A 16,641-nucleotide genomic window follows, 5' to 3' on the forward strand; every position below is an offset into this window, starting at 1 on the left:
TGCTTCTCTAAAGAACTGAAGTTCTTTTTTTAAACACTTTATTATGGCATAGACCTGTTTTACAACCAGTTTGAACCATTGTTTGGGAACACTATCTCAGGCTCATTTGGGGGATTTTCCCTTGACTTTCCTGGGGTCCGTGGGCTTTTTGGCTTCTTTCGGTTTTTGTCTTTCTTGGGTACTTTGACATCTTCAGGCTTCTCAGTTTTGTCTGGTGTTGATTTGGGGAGATGATGCATGATTGCATTGCGGTGTACAGTCTTTGCATACGGGTTCACTTTCACCATCATTCTCTAATTCTTAAGAGGATTCTTCTTAAGAACTCTGCGTTTGATCTTTTTGTTCGGTGCATGCAAAGCCTTTTGGATCTCTTGGCCTTTCAGGATCCTGCTAAGATCTGAACTTTTCATCTTGTGCATTGGTAGGTTGTAGCTGGACCTAAGTGTTGCAGGTTTACGCCAGGTGCCACACAATTCATCCAGCTTGCGGAAGACACTCTCTGTCCAAATGCAGAAATGCCCAACGTGCCCACCAGGAGCTAGTCTGAGAAGATTCAGCTTGTTAATGTTAAGCAAAGTAATGCCTGGAATATTTCTGAAAGCCTTGATAATGCCATTGTCCTTGTTGTAAATGATACAGGGGCCTCTATGCTGAATGCGACAGCGGTTTCTCAACTTTCCCTCCCCAGCACGTATACATTGGGACGCATAAACCTTCTTGATGTCATTCCAGGGTTCCAACTTCTTGAGAAGCAGTACAGACTCCTTAGTCTTCAACCACCAAAGGAACATCTGGGATCTCCTTCATTCTGTGGTCCTATGACATTACCAGGGCAGGAAGACCTGAAGCAGCCAACGCTGAGCAGATTGCATAACGTGTTTGGGTTATATTCACTCTACGATGCCAACGTCTCCATGTTTTGGTAGGGGCAAACATGCGACCTCCACAACACATGTTACCAAAGGCACCCTGGCCAGACCTGTGCATACCACTGTCACGAAAACAAGGTATACGAGCAACAGCATGGCCTGTACCCCATGATTTAGCACTAGTTTGATGCCCTGCTAATTCACAGACAGCATAGGATTGTCTGTTGTTCTTCCGTAAGTTAGTGTGAACAAAGTTTTTTTTTGAAAACCTTTATTGGTCATTAACACATGGTACACTGCTTAATGCCTACAACCCACGTCAGTAGTCCGGCAGCTATAACATTCCTTATGAAGATGTATATGCGTTTCCGGCGGGGGTATATAGCTAACACAGCATGCCGCCTACAACCCATTCGGGCCGGCCGCGATGTATCTAGACGTGGGCCATAGAGGAAGCTTTATCGTACCAACATGATCCCAATGCAGTTTATGAGCAACAAAGCATTGAGGTTACTTTTAACATTTCAATCAACTTTATAACATATTATACACTGTTCCTTCCCCGAAGGAGGCCACCATGCTGAGTATGTGGCGTGATGGAGCTTGCCGTGTGGAGTGCAATTTTGTTGTCCTGTACCAGTGTGTAGTGCTGGGCAGTCCCGGTAGTGCAGTTACACATCCTTTAAACATAACTCAATTTTAGGGAAGGTATAACTTTTCGTACCAGTCAAAGAGTCTGATGCTGTGCCATGCCATGGGTGTGTTGCAGTGAGTGTTTCCCGGATTGAGACAAGCCGTAATGAAACAAAACCGAAGGGGGGTGCTAGCAGCCTCGCAATTCGTTCCCCCCGTGCAGTTGGCGGCTGGTGTTTAGGGGCGTCACAGGCAGTGTGTCGTGTGTCCGTTCCTGCAGGTCCTAGGGTATGTAGTTACCAGAAGGGGGAGGAAAGTTAGAGGGTGTGTGCGGGAGTTATATCTCTTCGTTGTGCAGGGGAGTGGGACCTGGGTGAGGGGCGGTGGTGCGGTTACTGCCACTCATCCCTCCGCTATCTTCCTCGTCGGACTCATCGTTATTTTGTGACTGAAGCAGATATGTAGTGAGGGGGCCCCATAGGTCCTTGGGGCGTGACTTATGTGGTAAAAGATCAGCGTAATTGTGGAGTTGTTCCTGCCAAGTAGACATATTACTAAGCCAGTCCTTAAATTTAGGCGCCCGTCCCCTTCCCCATCTACACGCCACTAGTCGCTTAGCCAACAGGAGGCTTAGTGCATACAATTTGCAGTGTGTTTTTATTGCCGAGTTAGTGAATTCGAGTAAGGCAATTTTAGGACAAGGGTCCATGGGTATTCCGACCATTACCGATATAGCCTCAAACACTTCTATCCAGTACGAGGCAACTGCTCGGCATTTCCATGCTAGGTGTATGAAGTCTGCGCCCGGTCTGCCACATCTGAGACAGCGATCGTTGTCTCTGAGACCCAGGCGGTGCAATTTAGCAGGTGTGAAGTAGAGCCGGTGCAGGAATTTATAGTGTACTAATCTAAGGCGAGCGTTGCCTGTTACGGCGTGTGTGTGAGAACAGCTCATCTCCCATTGCTCGTCCGTCATAGGATCGTTCAGGTCAGCGTCCCAATCTTGGCTAGCTCTGAGGGGGGGTGGAGATGGAGCTACTTGAACATGTTTGTACAACATAGAGACCACATGACTCGGGGCATCTGCCTGGAGCAGGGAATGCAGAGGTGCCATAAGTTCCGGCTCATCCGGGAAGGTGGGTGTGACGGATTTAATGCTTTGCCGGAGACGAACATAAAGGAAAGTATCCATCATTGTGGGGGAACTGTCTCCAAAAAGCTGCGCTGCCGTGCGGAAAGTGCCTTGGAGGTAAAGATCTCCCCAGGTGTAAATGGCGAGTTTGGCAAGGAATTTACGTACTATTTCTTCACGGGCGACGCTCACTCTGGGATCGTTTGCCAATACCATCAAAGGTGAGTAAAAGAATTGCACTTCCATATGCTCTGCAATACGTTTCTAAGCCCTGACAGTACAGTCTACTGTAGTCGGATCTCTGTCTGTCATACGGACTGTAGTGTAAAGATACCTCAAGGGTTTTTCCGGTATCATGTATCCATCTTCAACCGCCAGGTGGGCCATGAATGGAGGGGGATGGAACCAGTATGAGGCAAAATGTCCTTGGGCACAGTCATAGTATTTTCGGAAGTCTGGGACTTCAAACCCTCCTTGGTGGTAGGGTAGCATTAGGGTCTTCAAACTGAGTCTGGCCTGTTTGCCTCCCCAGATAAGGCGCGACGTCTGAGAGTCGAGGGCGCGAAAGAAGCATGAGCCGGGGCCATAGGGTATATTAGTGAAAAGATATAACAGTTTGGGGAGAACCACCATTTTTACAAGGGAAATGCGGCCTGCCATGGAAAGTGGAAGGTGTATCCACTTGGTTACGTTGTCTGTTAGTTTGTCTAGTGCCGTTCCATAGTTTGCTCTGATAAGGGCCTCCCGGTTTCTGGTGATTCTGATTCCTAAATATTTTATTTCTTCAGATTCCCACACTAGGGGGTAGTCTAAAGGAAACTCCTCGGTCTTGTCAGTCAAGGGGAACATAGCTGATTTTGCCCAGTTTATCTGTATCCCCGCTATTGTCCCGAACTTGGTTATCTCCCGTAGCAAGGGATTTAGATTTTCTTGTGGTCTGTCCACATAGAGGGTCATGTCATCTGCATATAATGCGATCAGAAGTTGCCGTTCCGGGTAAATGAGGGAGCGATGTTTGTGGTGTTGTCGGAGTTTAGCGGCTAGGGGTTCGATGGCGATAGCGAAAAGTATTGGGGACAACGGGCAGCCCTGCCGGGTGCCCCTTTGAATCTCAAATGGGGCAGAGCGGGCTCCGTTGAGCAACACCGTAGCCTGGGGTTTACAATATAGTAGCCAAATCCAGTCTAAAAAGTTAAAGGGGACACCCATCCTTTCGAGGAGTGTAAGAAGGTAATCCCTCTCCAGGGAGTCGAATGCCTTTGTGGCGTCCAGGAACACAGCAGCTGCTTCACAATTGGGATTAATATCTTGCAGCACTGCTTGTAAAGTACGCAGGTTATGGGATGTGGCGTGGTTCGGGACGAACCCTGCCTGGTCTGGAAGAACGAGCCTCTCCATAAGGAGGTTGAGATGCGTAGCGAGAACTTTTGCTAAAATCTTACTGTCTGTATTTAACAATGAGAGAGGCCGGAATGAGTCGCAATGTTCTGGTGGCTTACCCGGCTTCAGCAATGACGTTATTAGTGCTTCTCGCATTGTGAGCGGGAGTGAGCCTTCCTCTAACGCGGCGTAAAAGACTTGTTTCAGTATGGGTGCTAGCACATGTATAAAGGTTTTATAAAAGTCAATCGGTAGGCCATCCGATCCCGGCGCCTTCCCAGACTTCATCGACATGATTGCGTCCTTGATCTCATCAAGTTCAAGCTCATGATGAAGGAATTTTTGCTGGGACGGTCCCAGCCAGGCAATTGCGGTGTCATCCAGGTATTCCTGCAAGTTGAGTTTGTCAGTTCTATGTGAGGTGTAAAGCGAGGTGTAGTGTTCAGTTAGCACTTGGAGCTGTTTCTTGAGATCTCGTTGTGGTGTGCCGTGTTTGTCTAGTAAAGTAGGGACGTAATTTTGGTACCTAGGGGCTCTGACTGCAGTAGCAAGCGCTTTACCCGGCCTGTCTCCCTCTCCATATACTCGAGCCGTGAAGGACCTACCCAGAAATTTGCATTCTTTATCTGCCAATTCAGAGTATTCGTTTAGTTTTTCCCTAAGCTGAGCCTGAGCCGCGCGGTCCCTGTCTCCTCGAGCTATCTCTCGTTCTAGCTGTCTGAGCTCGATTTCTAGCTTGCGTATGTCCGCTCGCAATGCTTTGAGAACTCCCCCTCCCTTGGCTATACAACTCCCTCTCATCGTCACTTTGAAGGCCTCCCAAACCGTAGTGAGACTAGAAACTGAATTAACATTCCGTTCAAAAAACTCTGTGATCTCTTGTTCTAGTTCAGCAGCAAAGGCAGTATCAGTAAGATGTGCGGGGTTCAGGCGCCAGTTCAGGAAAGGGGCCATATTGAGGGGAATCTGTAGGGAAAGAAGGACCGGTGAGTGATCAGAAAACGTACGCGCCAGATGACTTGCCTTGGTTAACCATGGGGACAGTCCTGCTGACACGAATATATAGTCTAGGCGGGCCCATGTGGAGTGGAATGCTGAGTGATGGGTGCCTTGCTTGGCAGTGTGGTGTAGGTGTCGCCATGCATCTACCAAGTGGTGTTCATTCACTATTCCCAATAGTGAGCGTTGAGTATTTGTGTAGTGAGAGGCTTGCGGGCATGATCTGTCCAGTTTGGGTATTAGAGCCGTGTTAAAATCTCCCCCTAGTATCACGTGAGCTATCCCCAGGGCCTGTATTTTCCCCCACAGTGTGAGGAGGACAGTCGGGTCATCTGTGTTAGGGCCATAGTAACATGCAAACAATATTGTATGTGCGTGCAATTTCCCCCAGATCATACAATAACGCCCCTCGGAGTCTATCTCAGTTCCAGCCGGAGTGAAATGTGTCCCTCGTCTCACAAGAATTGCCACCCCTCTAGCGTAGTTAGAGTAAGATGAGAACGCCTTGCACGTTGCCCACTTGGAAGCGAATGAGGGTGATCCGCCTGGATTCAGATGTGTCTCCTGCAACATAGCAATGGATATCCCATGTCTGTCCAGATACCCCAAAATCTGTCTCTTCTTCCTAGGGTTATTTAACCCACGTATATTCCAGGAGGCCACCTGGAACTGCAAGGCAGACTGCGGTTCAGCTACGTCCCCCATATAACCATCAGAAAATATGTATAACAAAGGTCTACAACATCCATGTTTTTATAGCTTTTGGCATCAAATATGTAACGTGATCCCCAACTACCCTCTTGGCATGCCCAACTGGAATGAATAATAAATGTAAATGTAAATGTACAGGAATTTATATAGCGCAAATCACCAAGCGGTTTCTAAGCGCTTGCTTAGGGAACCCGTCCTGGGATTCCCCTGTGAAATAACCCCGGCAGGGTATCCGCAAGGTGAAAGCCAGGCATCCCGCCGCAAGGGGCCGTTGTGGAGATTAAGCAAGCTATTGCCCAGAGTCGCAGAGTGTGACCCCGTGAATCGAGTAGGCACCGGAGCGAGAATTGTCGAGTCCATGGACATTTTAGGACTCAAGACCCCGCCGAGCCGGGAATTGAACCCTGGTCCCGGGCTGACCTCTGCTTCCAGGTCTGCCTCCTCTAACCAGTGAGCCACACTTCTCCACTGATGATAAGCAGTCCTTTCATGCAAGCATCGTGTTGGAACACTTCCCCTCCCACTCCGGCAGCCCCAACCCGCCGGGCATTCGGAACCCACCCATCCCCAACTATCCCACCCTCTCCCCAACTTAAAAACAGAAGTAATGTCACAAATCCCTCCATTCTACGAGCAGAAGGGGGGTATTGGGGCTCGCCCATCGGGGGTGAGTTCTAGGGGCACCCAACCTGCCATCCACCTCCCTACTTGCACCCACTTGGAGCCAGGCATGTACCCGGTCTCTCTACGTGGGACGGAGGTGGGCGATCGAGCCCAAAAAGTATATAGACCAGGTTAAGCAACAGTGCTACATTGTACCTCACCAGACTGTTGGAGTCTTGCTCGTCAACTCTCATCTTAGGTGTAGTAGCTGTTGTGATTGTGTTCTATTCTTGCTGGTTCATAGGCGATGGGGATCTGGAGCGATGACTTTCAGCAGCTTCTCTGGTTTTGTCTTTTTTTTGTTGTTTAAGGATTTTGGAAGAAGTGTTGCTTGCCTTGGTAGGAAACCTTTAATTTCGCCGGATATAGCATGGCGTACGTCATCTATTGATCTTGAAGCTTCTTTTTCACTCCTGAGAATTTCCTCCTGGCTTCTTGTACCGCCGGGGTGAAGTCAGGGAAAAAGGAGAGTGTAGTATTGCAGTATCCCACGGTGCCGACCTCTCTTGCTCGTCTCAGCACCGCGTCTCGGTCCCTGTAATTTAGGAATCTCGCAATGATGCGACGCGGCTGGGCACCTGGTGGTGGGCGTGCGGCTAAGGATCTGTGGGCACGCTCTACTATTAGGTGCGAGGAGAATGATTCTTTACCAAAAAGTTCGATGATCAAATTTTCGATAAACACCTCCATTTTCCCTGTGTTGGTGGACTCCGCAAGGCCCAGAACGCGAATGTTGTTGCGTCGGGACCTCGCTTCTAAATCCTCGTTCTTTTCCGCAATGATTTTTAAGAGCCTGTCCATTTGGGTCACTTGTCTGCTATTAGTAGTGGCGCCATCTTCCAATTCAGAGATCCTATCCTCCGCGTCCTTGATTCTGGTGTCGTGTTGGTCCAGCTTAGTGACCAGACTGTCCATGCGAGTGTTTATCGTGTCAATCTTGGAATCGATGTTTGTCAAGCTCTGTTGCATGCTTATCAGCAAGGTTTTCCAGTCTTCGTTAGGGGGTCCTCGGGCGGTAGGGCTACCCTCCGGATCCTGTACACCTCTGGAGTTTTTCTTAGTTTCAAACGGTATTTTAGATTGTTTGGCATCATTTCGGCCCATGTCGCGTCTTGGCGTACGCAAAGCCGATGTGGCAGCAGCAGCCAGGGTGCAGTGAAGTGGCTCCTCGTCCAGCTGCCCGGGAGTAGACGGGGCAGAGTGGGACTGCGGACAGTGGTCCTCCAGTGAGTGGCGCTCGGGGTACCGCTCCGATCAGTAGTGTCTTCTTTGGCGCAATTTAGTTCTTCGTCCCACGATACACAAATGGGGACATTGGGTCTAACTGTTCGTCCCCACTAGCCTCAGTTTGAGCAGGAGATGGCTGCGGGACAGATTACTCCGTGTAGCGTCACTGTTGACTATGAGCTCAAGGTAATGGCGCAGTGAGGTTCCTCCCGATCCATGTAGCAGCAGGTGAGTACAAGGGGAAGTAGTGCCACAAGTGGAGGGAGCCAATACAAATGAGGGTGGTGTTATGCTGCAGACTGATGGAGCCGCCGGCAGTTGCTCGACCTGTAGCTAGTATGCCCCTATGTGATTTCAGGTGGTTCGAGTGTAGATTAATATCAGTCCCTGGGTTCCTCCCGGCACCTCGCGTTCAGGCAGCAGCGCAGTGATCTGATGGGGCTCTGAAGGCACTCCTGAGGAGGAAGCACGCTAGTTCACGAGGTTGAGGGGAGAAAGGACTGCACGTCGTGTCAGGTAGGCAACCTCCCTACGGCAAGCGGGTGATCCGTTAGCAGTCCGTCGCGTCCCCCAGTCAATTAAATCAGGTGCTGGTGAGAACGATGGGCCAGAGCGGCTCCAATCCACAGGCAGCTGCCGGCGGGTAATAGGCGGCGGGAAGGTCGCTGCCGGAGAACGGACGGGCCCTGTCGTCGTATGTGGCAGTGCGGAGTGTTAGTTAATGTTGTGGCACTTTCTGCGTCCCTGGCCTCACAAGCACTATTTCTGGGCTACCAGGCCTCGGGGACAGTCGCAGGTCGCTTCCGGCAGTTTGTAGGCAGCGGGGAGGCCGCGGTTGGGGAGCGGGCGTGTTCGGTCGCTGTTCGCTGCTGTGTAGAATGCTACGTAGCGCTTGGCGATAACTATGACCCGGGCTCCGCATGCAACGTCCCAGCCGATAATTAAGTGTGCAGTGGAGCACCGGTCATTATACGTTGCAGTTGTCGGGTCCGATGAGCTTGCCGGCAGTCCCCGCCCGCGGATTTGAAATTCGCGCTCTTTTTTCTCTGTTTTTTTTTCCCCTTTTATTTACCCCCGTCTCCGTTAAGCAGGGCTCACCTTCAATACATTAAGGTCCGCACACAGCAAAGACACTGGCACAGGTATATTGGCGGTGCCGATATTTTCCGTCGATAGTTGGTGTCACAGTTCCAATGAGGCCGCAAAGCCACGGAGTTTCCCAGCAGGCTGACCCTCGGATTGGCAGGTCTCGGACCGGCGCCTCAGTCCGGCTCCAGGCAAGCTGATGGATATCTCCGCCTACGGCTGGGCGATTTTGATGTTTTTGGCACCGCTGTGATCAGTGAAGTGTTGCAGGCACAATGGCGAGGTGTCAGGGTAGTTTTTCCCGGTCAGGATGGTCAAAAGGATAGTTCAAAGGCTCGATCTGGCGAGAGCCTCACTACGGTGCGGCCATCTTGGTTTGGCGCCACCTAGCGCCCCCCTAGTGTGAACAAAGTTCACGATATCTGGGCGAATAGGAGCCTTGAACACTGCAGGCAAGGTGACATTTTTCCGATGCCCCCCACCCCTTTTCAGACTACACGGATATCAAGGCCATTTTCTACCCCGGTACCCTCGGCGCGCCAGCTACAAGCTGCTGCCTCGATGGCAGCCACAGAAGGAAAAGCGATAGGCTGTTTGGTTGTCCCCAACATTTGAAAAAAAAAATCTATTTTCAAGTAGGAGTACAAGCAGGAACTGCAGTGACAGAGTATGCAGCAATGTGGTCTATGACACGTTGTGGGCAATCACCCACAACCCTGTACACCAAATAGTGCACAACAATCTGGCAACCATGCATCCTCTCTATGGTCTATTAAAGCCAATGACACTACAGATGTGCACATAATGCACAACACAACTTATCATAACAGAACATGTCTAGTAGACTCACAAGCTGCTTTTAAAATTTTGCCTTTCTACTCACTGCTCCATTATTAATGATAAAGGAGCATGTCGACTGGGACTATTGCCAACCTTCACTGTGGAGTGGGGCATGTTCACTCATCAAAACCACAGAGCTTGCCAAGTGATTCAACTTTATCCAGCTGTACAGCACTATCTCATCCTCGAACCTCTCAGCCAGCTAAGGAGAAGTTTAGTCTTTGGGAGCCAGCAACCAACTCTAATTATTTACTGAGACGATTAGCAGTTTCTAAATTGTGATTCGTGTCAAAAAGCAAGAGCCTGTAAGTGACCAAGAGTATAAAGGAGAGGCTCTGCTCTCAGGCCAAGGTGTGGACGCTAAGTAACAGCAAATAAAGAGATGTGAGATCAGCATTATTGGCTCTGTCAGTGAGAAATACTGTCCAGATGAGCTTGAAGAACCGCGATAGGCTGTTAACTGCGAAGTGCAATAGGCATAATTCAAGGACCTACTCAGGGATTAGTAGGCTCTAAAGAAGCAATACTTCAGTGCAATTGCCGTAAGCCTTGGAGTAAACCCTACAACTTGTGCATACAAACATCTTGACATTGGTAGCAAGTAATAGGATCTAGCCTATTTATGATAAAGAGCAACAGTCTCTGAACCTTGAATAAATCCCCCATCCCCTTAAGGCTCTAACAGTTGCCTATATGTATTGGCTGCAGAGGTTGGAACTTTGGAGAGCCATTTTATTTGGACTCTGCACATCGAAGACCCCTTTTTCAGGGTTCTCAACTTTGGAGAGCCCTTTTTTGGTCTGTGGACTTTGGAGATAGCTTCCTGTGGCCTCTGAACTTCGAAGATCCCTTCTTATGTGCTCTCAAGTTTGGAGAGTTTTTCTTCCGGTCTCTGAAATTTGGAGAACCTTTCTGCTGGGTTCTGAACTTTGGAGAGCCCTTCTTCTGGGCTCTGAACTTTGAAGAACTCTTATTTTGCCCCTGGACCTTAGCGAATCATTTTTCTTGGCTCTGAATTTTGCAGATCTCTTTTGCTGGCATTAAACAGTTGACATTTGTAGTGGGTAATTGACTTGTTGGAGAGAATAATCTTTTAACTTTCGAGATACCATGTTGTGGGTTCTGAACCTGCAATATAGGTAGTGCTCATAGGGTGTAATTTGCATGGTGGATAACAGAAGACTGTATACTTTGTAAGGAACCGCTTTTGCTTGAAGTAACCAACTATAATCCACAAAGGGCAATTACCCACAGAGAGCAACAGGCTGCTTGAAGCTCTGTATGGCAAAACTCAACAATAGCTTGCATGTTTCTTAGGATGGGTCTTGTACAAACAATGCAATGGACAGTGGGAACTAGAGGCAGGCACCCTCCCATGCATCTGCAAGGCATCAGAATCTCTCAATAGAAGGACCATCTCACATTTTAAACCAACAATTACATTATCCCAAGGATGGCCACCAGAATTTCCTCTCCAATAAACTTAGAATCATGTTTAGTTCTTCCTGCAGTCCACTCCAGGTTCCTATGGTAAATGAATGCCCATCTCTGCCGATGTTCTTCAGATCAGATTAGCAAGGCCATATAACCACCAACAAGGTCATTAGGAGCAAACTTTATATCACAACTACTTTCCCGGACATCAATTTCCCTTACTCCGAATCCCTGGGCCTCTGCATTTCTCAGTATTCATTGACATTTCATTATCTTAAACACATCATGTTTGGATGGTATTCACAAACCAGAGAGAAACATTAAATTTTCCAATCAAATCTCAAGGTACCTTTAATTTTTTTTTACATCAAAAGATTTTATTCATTTTGAAAGTATCTTAAAAACAGTAAAAAAAATAGTGCCAAACAGTACAAGTTACAGAAGAAAACACCAAATATGTAATACAGTCACATATAAATGTACTTAAAAAAAATCATATATACAAAAAAACTACAAATAAAAAGAATAAGCAAAGAGCTACTGCAATTTTAATCGTAAGCTAGATAAGGATAGAATTAACCATATTTGAACAACTACATTTATTGAACTGTAGTCATCTACCTGTTTCCAAAACAATTAGAAAAACGAGTATTTCCAGATGAACCAGAAATGGATAATGTGGCACCTTGTCAAGCAAATGTCATCCAAGAACACGAGATGTGAACTGGTAAAAAAGATGCATTCTTCCAGTTGCATGTAATTGATTTAGTATCAGAAGATAACAACAAGTCAACTAATCTGTTATGAAACCAGACATTGTATACGTTAAAACATGTGATTGTCAGACAATCAAATTATATGATAAAATATTAGATATCTAAAGTATTTTCCTAATAATAGTCCCAGCATCAGTCTAGAAGTTCAGAATAACAGGACAATCAAATAACACCCATTTTGAAGAACCATCAGTTTGATTACACTGCCAACATGATGGGTTATCCAAAAGTTTGGCTTTGAACAATTTACAAGGTGTCTTGTCCACAAACAGTTAAATAAGAGAAACATATTTTTGACATAAGGCAACATGAAACCACAAAGAAATGTCGGATAATTAGATTGTTATCTAGGTTTCCAAAGATAATGTCAAAGTAAGTTTTTTATTCAAACCATTACCTTACCACTGAAAGACAAATCTACATAGCAGCATTTTGTAGATTTTTAGAAACTGTATGACCTGATATATTAGAACAGTTTAAAAGCAATTCTTAATCAGAACTTTTTGCACCAGATATATTCTTTGGAAAGCTGTTAAGTATAGAATTACATAAAATCTCATTTATACGAATCCTACGAGGGTAATAAAAATTTACAACATACATCAAATTCAAACATTAACATATGCTGAAGTTCCATCAGGGGATTGTGTCAAAGAGAATTTATTTAGAGGCAGAAATAGGTGAATGAAATAAAAAAGTGAATACACCCTATTGAAAAGGTAGTAGTGGTTACAAAATATTTAAAAGTCAGACAAGGCACATCAGATTTAAATAAAGTAACTTTGATACGAGTCCAATGTGAAACACATTTGCCCTGCAATAATTATCAATGATGTTGGGGAATGTTAGATTGAGCCAGACAGTTTTCTTCACCATGATGTCATAAATCATGGTCACATTTAGCAGACGATGTGTTTTCTGATGGTCCTGCAAAACATGCTAAACTTAAGAGCAATACCATTTGAACTCTCCTTTCAACTGTTAGGAAAACATTTCAGATTAGGTAATTTTTCTCACTTCATGCAAATCGAATGTATTATCTTGTCCTGTAGAGCAGAAATTGTGCTGCGTCTCATACCCTGTTCTAGTACGAAATGCTTTTAGGTGGTCAAGAAACATGCTACTCTGTTGTACATGGCTGGCTGATAGAGTGCTGGTGCATAGTGTGGCTATGTGGGATGTGTTTAGGTGTTGTGTGGTGGGGGGTTCAGAGGGGTTATTAGAGTGCCATAGCACAATTGCATTTAAGCAGGAGATGAAGCTGTAAGCTGTAAGATAGACGTAGTTGTGTTTATATGTACTGTCCATCTTTCAGTAAGATTTAAGGGTCACATTTATAGATTGGAGCACAGCTTACTCCATCTCAAATGTGACAGACATCCTGTTTGCATTATTACACATGCAGTTTATGCTATGACACTTATAATGAGCCAGAAGGGATATCCATAATGAGTACAAGTCCACCAACCTCTAAATCCTTTCCTTAGTGTAATGTGTGGGCTTTAGAAGGATGTAATATCTGTATCACAGCAAACCCATTGCTGCGCTTAAGCATTAAATGAAATAGAGAGATGAGTGAGAGACTCATTTTCTGTATACTTAACACTTACTATCTTCAGTTGACTGAATAAGAAGCTATCCTGATGTGTGTGGTTGATGGTAGGATTTTAATTTGTAATATGATCTCAGTGGGAAGTCCATATGATGAGGCAACAATTGTGCACGAGGGCTGCTCATGAGTGGTGGTGGTGGAGCAACCTACTGAAAGGTAGAATGTTTAATCAAAAGAAGAGTAATCTGAGTTTATGGGGACCAAATAGGAGTAATGGAGCTGCATTCCTTAAAATGATACTGCTACGTACAAGATAACAAACATTCTCAAGTAAGTGGTTTCCAAATCACCAAGACTGATACAATTATGAGGTCCACATAGAAGAGGTGGAGATGCAACCCACAAGACTGCAAGGATAAATATCATGAATCCAAAAAGAACAGTTTGGGATGAAAGATATATTTAATTTCAAGTTGCAACTTCTCAAACTACCAATAATATTGTGGGTCTACTGTTGAACGGAATGAAGTCGAACTTCCTTGAAATGCAGGTTTTTAAGGCTACTAACAAAGGTAAACACCCAGTGAAGAGTGCAGAGTTGCAATCGACTAGACGGTACCACCTCAAAGTCAATAAGTGCAGTATGAGGGTTGTGCAGCAGTGCCAAGTACACCTCAAGGGAGATGTGACCCAAGAAATGATAAAGCAAAATATGCTGTAATTGGGACTGTACAACTTTGAGTTATTAGTTGTGCAAGATGTGAAACCTCCAGACATAATAGAGCCACAATTTCCCCTTAATGGGAACCAAGCACCCCATTGTTGCACTTGACTATCTCAGAGTAGCCAAGTAGAGCAGTTCAAGGCATGCTCAGGGGAGTCGGGGGTGGGGGGGGGTCGCAATCACCAGTCACTGGCACACAATAATAACTCTTAATAAATGATTGTCCAGTCTGTGCTTTTTCTTTGGCCCCTTGGATCCAAAGGGTCCTAAAGGGGCCAACTAGCCTATCAGGTAGCTCACAGTGGGATTGATGAGAGTGGTCCGAGGCCATACTCCCATTTACAGCACTCTGTAAACACGCCTCTTGGAGCACTGCTGGTGGGGCGATTAGGTCACCTTGTGTCCTGAGTGGTGTAAAAAGTTGGCCTGGCCTCCAACCTCTCTCAGCAATCCAGCTGTGTAGAGCTTACTGGAGGTAACAGGAGGGCGAGTTGGCCCCCAGGAACCATCAGGAGGCAAGATACTTCAAACCCCATCCAAGTGTGTCAGGAAGACAGGTTGCAGTGTGGTGGTCAAAGGGGGTGTGGCCTGCTGTGAGAACTTAGCAATCCTGCTGTGTGGGACTTACTGTAGGTAATAAGGGGGGCAGCTGGCCCCCAATGATGTCCTTGGGGACCAACTACCACTCCTGTTACCTCCAGTAAGTCCAACCTACCCAATCCTTGTGCGATTCGCTAAATTCTTATTTCATTGAGAAAGTAGCAACCATAAAAACCAACATCCCGACCCCCGCGTCCCCCACCCCTCCTCCTCTTCCCCCCAGGAACACCAGTATCCTGACGGAGTTTCCTCCCATCTCCCTACAAGACTTTTCTTCTCTTCTTCACAAAGTCAGCTCGGGGTCCCCAAATGACTGTTGCCCCCCGCAGATCCTGAGAGAAGCCTTCCTTGCATATCCTGGCCCCCCACTAGCATTACTAAATAATTCTCTTGCCACAGGGGAGGTCCCTTGCTCTTTCAAGCAAGCTGCCGTGCTCCCTATCTTAAAAAAAACCAACGCGGATCCCACAATACTAAGCAATTACAGACCCATCTCCCTCCTTCCCTACCTAGGAAAAATTTTGGAGACCCACGTCACCCGCTGCATGAGCTCTTTTATTGAGAAATCTTCTTTCCTGGACCCTCAACAAGCAGGTTTCAGACCCCTCCATTCCACCGAGGCAGTCATAGTAGCAGTCATGGACACCCTCAGGAAAGGTGCTGATAAAAACCTCTCTCAGGCCCTTGTCCTATTAGACCTCTCTGCTGCATTCGACACGGTCGATCACACTATCCTGATCGACCGTGTCCACAATGCTGGCATACAGGGAGTGGCCCTTGACTGGCTCAAATCATTCCTTAATCAGCGATCACAATCTGTTCACCTCTCCACGTTCTCTGCACCCAACACATCCCTCACCTGTGGTGTCCCACAGGGCTCTGCACTTTCCCCCCTCCTCTTTAACTTGTATCTTCAACCCCTTTTAGTTTCCCTCCGCAAATCCCCGGTCACCATTTTCAACTACGCGGACGACCTCCAATTAGTTTTTCCCATTGACTCCCTCCCTTCCTCCCGCCTCAACTTTCAGTCCATCATGCTGACCATCGCAGAGTGGATGTACCACAGCCAATTAAAGTTGAATCCCACTAAAACTGAGCTCGTTCTGGTGGGGGGTCCTACTCACCCATGGAATTCCACCTTCTGGCCAACAACTCTGGGGACGGCACCTACTCCTGTGAGTACAGTGAAAAGTCTGGGGGTGATCATCTCGGAAGATCTTTCAATGAGACCGCAAATTAACTCTGTCACCTCAGCCTGTTTTTTCCACCTCAGGCGGATCCGCAAAATCAGCAGGTTTCTCACCAGAGAAGCCCTGACTCAAGTCATCATTGCGCTTATCACCTCCAGGCTCGACTATGCCAACATGCTGTATGCGGGGATTCCGGCTTGCCACCTCCACCGACTGCAGCTGGTGCAGAATCAGGCTGCTCGCCTGATCTTCCGCCAGCCTAAACATCAGCATGTCACCCCCCTCCTCCGTAGTTTGCATTGGCTTCCTGTCTCCAAACGCTGCACCTTCAAGCTGGCATGCTCAGCCTTCAAGGCCCTTTCGGACACAGCCCCCGCATTCATTTCCTCCGTCTTGACTCGTCATATTCCCTCTAGAGCTCTCCGCTCAGCATCTCTCAACCTCCTTGTGGTCCCCAGATTCAAACGGAAAAAGCATGGTGGTTTGAGCTTCTCGGTTCTGGCCCCTTCTACTTGGAACTCCCTGCCACCCTCACTTCGCCTATGCCCCCACTATGACACTTTCCGCAGACTACTAAAAACTCTGCTCTTCCAATCCGCTTACCAATAACTCCTTCGCCCGGGTCACCGCTATTGTCAATGAGCGCCATGAAACCGCTGGTGAAAGTGCGCTATACAAATAATTTTAACGTAACGTAAGTCCCATATAGTGGGATTGCTAAGAGGTCTTGGAGGTGACTCCTCCCTATCTCCATCACTCCAGGCACACTACTGGTTGGGGGATGAAGTCCACTTTACTCTTGAGTGACTTTGGGGCCAAGAAGCC

At 47.1% G+C, this 16,641-nt stretch overlaps 1 pseudogene; it reads right to left on the bottom strand.

Annotated features, from left to right (window-relative positions):
- Window positions 1-102: 102 nt before the first annotated feature.
- On the bottom strand, window positions 103-15,833 carry LOC144769753 (large ribosomal subunit protein uL4A pseudogene; annotated as a pseudogene).
- Window positions 15,834-16,641: the final 808 nt, after the last annotated feature.

This window comes from Lissotriton helveticus, chromosome 7, assembly GCF_964261635.1.
Source record: "Lissotriton helveticus chromosome 7, aLisHel1.1, whole genome shotgun sequence".
In the NCBI taxonomy this organism is placed as follows: Eukaryota; Metazoa; Chordata; class Amphibia; order Caudata; family Salamandridae; genus Lissotriton; species Lissotriton helveticus.